We start from the raw sequence: 5,698 nt of genomic DNA, 5'->3' as shown, positions 1-5,698 counted from the left end.
GAGCGGGCTGGCGGCGGAGGGCGCGGTTGGCGTTTTCAATCGGGAGGGAGTCGCAGACTCTGAGCTCCAGATACAGGCGAGTCTTTAGGGACCCAGACTCAAACGGGAGAAGCGGGACTGTCTGGCTTCGGTCAGAGCGAGTGCAGCTTTCTCTCTGAGGTGTGCAGCGGGTGCTGGGACTCAGAGAGGCAGAGCCCCTGGGGACAGGACTGAGAGCCGCCATAACTGCTCTCTCCGGCCCACCCTGTTGATCCTGTGCGACCCGCCCCGCCCAAGCCCTGCACACAGGCATTTGCCGGATAGCCTCAGGCAAAGGCTAGATTAGCACCTCCCTAGAGGACAGAAGTTCTCTCACTGCTGACACAGCTGATTCTCATAGCCACTTGGCCTGGAGGTCAAACCCTCCCTGGAATTAGCTACAACAATCAAGGCTTAACTATAAGACTGTGAACAAAGACCACTAGGGGGTGCACCAAGGAAGCATAACAAAATGTGGAGACAAAGAAACAGGACAAAATTGTCAATGGAAGATATAGAGTTCAGAACCACACTTTTAAGGTCTCTCAAGAACTGTTTAGAAGCCGCCGATAAACTTAATGAGATCTACAAGAAAACTAATGAGACCCTCGATCTTATATTGGGGAACCAACTAGAAATTAAGCATACACGGACTGAAATAAAGAATATTATACAGACTCCCGACAGCAGACCAGAGGAGCGCAAGAATCAAGTCAATGATTTGAAATGCGAGGAAGCAAAAAACACCCAACCGGAAAAGCAAAATGAAAAAAGAATCCAAACATGCGAGGATAGTGTAAGGAGCCTCTGGGACAGCTTCAAGCGTACCAACATCAGAATTATAGGGGTGCCAGAAGATGAGAGAGAGCAAGATATTGAAAACCTATTTGAAGAAGTAATGACAGAAAACTTCCCCCACCTGGTGAAAGAAATGGACTTACAGGTCCAAGAAGCGCGGAGAACCCCAAACAAAAGGAATCCAAAGAGGACCACACCAAGACACATCATCATTAAAATGCCAAGAGCAAAAGATAAAGAGAGAATCTTAAAAACAGCAAGAGAAAGAAACTCATTTACCTACAAGGGAATGCCCATACGACTGTCAGTTGATTTCTCAACAGAAACTTTGCAGGCCAGAAGGGAGTGGCAAGAAATATTCAAAGTGATGAATAGCAAGAACCTACAACCAAGATTACTTTATCCAGCAAAGCTATCATTCAGAATTGAAGGTCAGATAAAGAGCTTCACAGATAAGGAAAAGCTAAAGGAGTTCATCACCACCAAACCAGGATTATATGAAATGCTGAAAGGTATCCTTTAAGAAGAGGAAGAGGAAGAAAAAGGTAAAGATACAAATTATGAACAACAAATATGCATCTATCAACAAGTGAATCTAAGAATCAAGTGAATAAATAATCTGATGAACAGAATGAACTGTTGATTATAATAGAATCAGGGACATAGAAAGGGAATGGACTGACTATTCCTGGGGGGGAAAGGGGTGTGGGAGATGCGGGAAGAGACTGGACAAAAATCGTGCACCTATGGACGAGGACAGTGGATGGGGAGTGAGGGCGGAGGGTGGGGCGGGAACTGGGAGGAGGGGAGTTATGAGGGAAAAAAAAGAGGAACAAATGTAATAATCTGAACAATAAAGATTTAATTAAAAAAAATAAAAATAAAAAAATAAAAGGTCTGAAACCATAAGAGGACTTGTTATCTGTCTTAAGAAGTTAAGTTAAACTGGGGCAGTTCAGGGTGGGTTAATTCTGCATCTATCAATGAGGACCCGGTTTCTTCCTTTGTATAAATTACATTTATTTTTTATTATTAAATATGCTAAACACACAGAAAAGAGAAATAGAATGAACACTTGAATACCCCCCACCCAACTTAATCACATCTTAATATGATCATTTTTGCTCAAGATTCTTCCCTCCTCCACCTTAAAAAAATACAGATACTGTTAAGTCCGCCTGTGGACCTTACCACCTTGCATTCCTCACCCTCCCACCTTCCCCATAGGAACCACTATCATGAATATGGTGTATATGCCCCCCACACATAATTTTATGCTTTCGCTAGCATATTTGTGTCTCCATAAAGATGATATAGTATTGTTTTTGCAGATTTCTAAATTTCTTTTTTTAAATTTTCTAATAAGACTAAATTTATTCAATAACCTAGTAAAAGTTTTGAGTATAAGTATTCAACAGTATAAAAAGTACAAAACAGATTTGTAGATTTCTAATATGTTAATACAAAGTGCATGACTACATACAGTAAATCCTGCAGACAAAGAGAGGTGGAAGGGAAAAAGAAGACTGTGGTAGACTGTGGTCGAGTAATAAACAAATAAATACAGAAGTAGAGATGATCCATATTATAGTATATTCTACCACTGATATTGTAGCCAAAATGTACAAAATAAAAAAATAAAAAAAAGGACCATTTCAGAGTAACTCGGGAGGAGGATAGGAATGGCTGAGACTCTCGCAGGTCACCTTCGCGGCTGTGAGGGCGCCGCCCCAACCCACCGTGCTGTCTGTACAGATGGTGGCTTGTAGTTTCTTCCAAAGGAATATAAAATTTTAAGTTTAGAATAAGAACTATAAAACTACAGGGTGCCCATAAAAAGTAGCTCACTCCTTATTGTTATTCATACTATCCAATTTTTAAAATCCAGCTTTAAAAAGAAGCACCGAGTCATTTTATTATAAGGTCAGCAAATGGTCCTCGTTCTGAAAAGTATGAACTGGTAATATTCTTCCTGAATTGATAGAAAAGAGGCAATGAGAGTACTTGGGTTTGAGTTCAAGTAACAGGCTTTTCATAAAAATTTTAGAACTGAAGGGCCCCACGTTCAGGGTTTATCATCTAAAATCTCAATGTTCAGAAAACCTGACTACAAAAAGCCAAACCCACTCAGCATTAACACACCTCTTTTCTTTTACTAGCATTTTACTTTAATATAGTGTGTGGGGGGGAAGACCCTAAAACCCTCATACATTAAAACAAGTTGAACAAACACTCTACACAGATAAAACCTTCACAAAGGTCAACTGAGGTAATCCAGAGCTAAAACTGAATTGTGTAGATTTTCAATGAAGTCACCGGTAAGCAACACGAGCCAAAGTCAATTATTTACACACTCGGCGAGCCCTCTGAGAAGCATGCCCCCAGAAGCACCAACCTTTGTTATTTTTATGCTATCCTGAAAGCCTGCACGTTCTTCAGATAACTGAACAGGTTTCATAGAGTGTGTTCTCTCCCATGTGGTAAAATAAAACTTTGGTACTATTTATATTAAGATTGCTTATCCTGAAGACTTGACTTTTCCCCAAGAGGAGCTTTGATTTTGCTTTAGAAGTTTCAGATAAATTAAAGTCTTCATCAAATAGCAATATGAAGGAGGTGACACAGGATACAACATATACAGTCCAGTTACCTCTTTGTATATTTAGAAATGATTCCTTCAATGTATTTGTACCAGAGAGCTTATTCTGTCCTGCTTAATATTCAGAAGTACAGGTTTGAATCCTCAGAACCTTGGCAAGACCTTAATATTTTAAAATTATTAACAACTACCTCAAGGGGCAAGTACAGGTTACTAGTTTATGACAAATTTATTATCATGAAGGAAAACAAGTGTAGTCAGCCATCTTTAAAAATGCCCCAACCACTGCTTCTCAATATAGAAAGACTAAAACTACGTACGTTTATCATACAACAAATCCCATCTCTGTCCCCTGAAGTTCCCCTAGTTTCATTCATGAGAAGGGGATTTAAAAAAAAAAGACTTAAAGAGCACTTTACAGCAGCGTTCAGCTTTCTTACGAAATACTCAGCATCTTAAATATTACGTACACGTCTGTTTTTCCTTTTAGTAAGCTAGACACTGGCTTCAGAGTTGGTGGAACTTGTGGAAGTGGAGGAAAAAATAACCCGTTCGGAACTATTCTAGAAATTGTCTTTTGGCAGAATAGCAGGTATCCAAGTGAAAAACAGGAAGGTCGTTTTATTGCTGTGTTTTGGGTGGTGTTTTTTTTCTAAAATTTCAATCATTTCCTGTTCCCCTTCTACATACACCTCAGTCACCACTCCTGGGTGGAGGTGGGCAGAGGCTCTGGGCCGGGCTCCGGCTTCTCGGCAGCTGCCTTCTTATTGCTGCAGCAAGGCTTGAAGCGGAGCGTGTCAATGAGGACTTCCCCAAAGCGGCCTTTATAGATAATCCCACAACATATTTTCTGTCTTTTCCAGTACGTGAGATCTAAAAAGGAAAAAAAACCTGGTGTTCTGCTGGAGCCCAAAGCCACCTCTGTATCTGAGCCATCATCTGACTGGTTACTGTAACAAGGAGACTGAGCTGGGAGGCACTTGAGGTGGTACTGTGAGCATCAGAATTATGACGTGTAAATTTCTTCTGTAGTTTGCTTTTTATCCTGTTTCCAGATAGAGTTTTCACTTTCTTTGGTTTCAGTGTAGTCTTCAGGCTGGGTCCTGCCCTTGCATCTACCACGTGACTCCAGGTTTTTTTTGGATCCTGCTGGCAATTTCTTCCATCTTTTCACAAGCAGGACACAGGCATTACAGACGTCTCCTGAACGTGTCTCATGCAACCCAAAACAGCTCTGGAAATCCTTCTCATAGCGTTTACTGTCCGTGAATCGAGAACTGGAGGACTTAGCTCTGCAAATACAGCAGCCTCCTATACTTCGGTACATCTTTGGCTTGTGAAAACCAAACATCTTTTCTTCTAGGCAATAGTCTTCCCAAAACAGCCGTTCCACGCGCAGTAATGTTCCCGAGGTGCGGAGTGCACGCCAGGCCAGCCCCGCCTGCCACTTGCTCCCTCCTCCTCAACTGCCCTGTCTAGAAAGAGTGTCTCCTGCAGTTCTCTCTAAATTTCTTTATGTGCTATCATATTGTGTATTTCCTCCTGCCACTTTTTTTAATTCAACCTTACGTTTTTGGGTTAATGCCTATGGATACATGTGGCTCTAGTTCACTGATTTCAGTTGCTATGTAGTATTCCATATCTGAACTTGACCACAGTTCAGCCCTTCTCCTGTTGGTGGACATTTTTATTACTACAAAGTTGCCACACTGTACGTTCCGGTTCTTGCCTCACTGTGCCATGTGAGACAGCTTCTCTAAGGTGTATACTCAGAAGTGGAATTCGTAGGCCCAAGGGTATGAACATCTTCAGCTTCCTAGATATTGCTAAATTGCTTCCTCAAATTGCTCTTATTAATTTAAGCTCACACTAAGCAGTTGAGCATGTCATTAACACCCTAGTATGAATCAGCAAGTTCAACCACTTTCCTTTGGTCTGCCATCTGGGAGCTGAGCAATTTTATTTGACCCTGAAATAATCTTCTCCTGTAGCATTGCATGGGATCTTGCCACTGCTGCCCATTTCCACCAAGAGCAAAATAGCAGCCTAGTAGCCTTCGTTCCCTTTTCCCATTTTAATTTAACATTTATTGGGCACCGGCTGTGAGCAAACACTGGGAAAACTCAATGCCAAAAAGGGCTCATTTCTGGCCCTCGAGGCACTTGCGGTCTCATAGACTAGAGAGTCTCAACTATGCAACCCATCGTCCAAACCACATGAACCACCCATGAGCTGCAAACAAGACTCTGTGGGTGCTTCACAGGAGTGAGTCTTTATTTCCTT

At 41.6% G+C, this 5,698-nt stretch overlaps 1 pseudogene; it reads right to left on the bottom strand.

The window, feature by feature from the left end:
• Positions 1-4,112: 4,112 nt before the first annotated feature.
• On the bottom strand, positions 4,113-4,807 carry LOC118664604 (annotated as a pseudogene).
• Positions 4,808-5,698: the final 891 nt, after the last annotated feature.

The sequence above is a fragment of the Myotis myotis genome, unplaced genomic scaffold, assembly GCF_014108235.1.
Source record: "Myotis myotis isolate mMyoMyo1 unplaced genomic scaffold, mMyoMyo1.p scaffold_m19_p_1, whole genome shotgun sequence".
Taxonomy (NCBI): domain Eukaryota; kingdom Metazoa; phylum Chordata; class Mammalia; order Chiroptera; family Vespertilionidae; genus Myotis; species Myotis myotis.
Note: the sequence above shows the minus strand (reverse complement) of the source record. Positions and strands in the feature narration are given on the sequence as shown.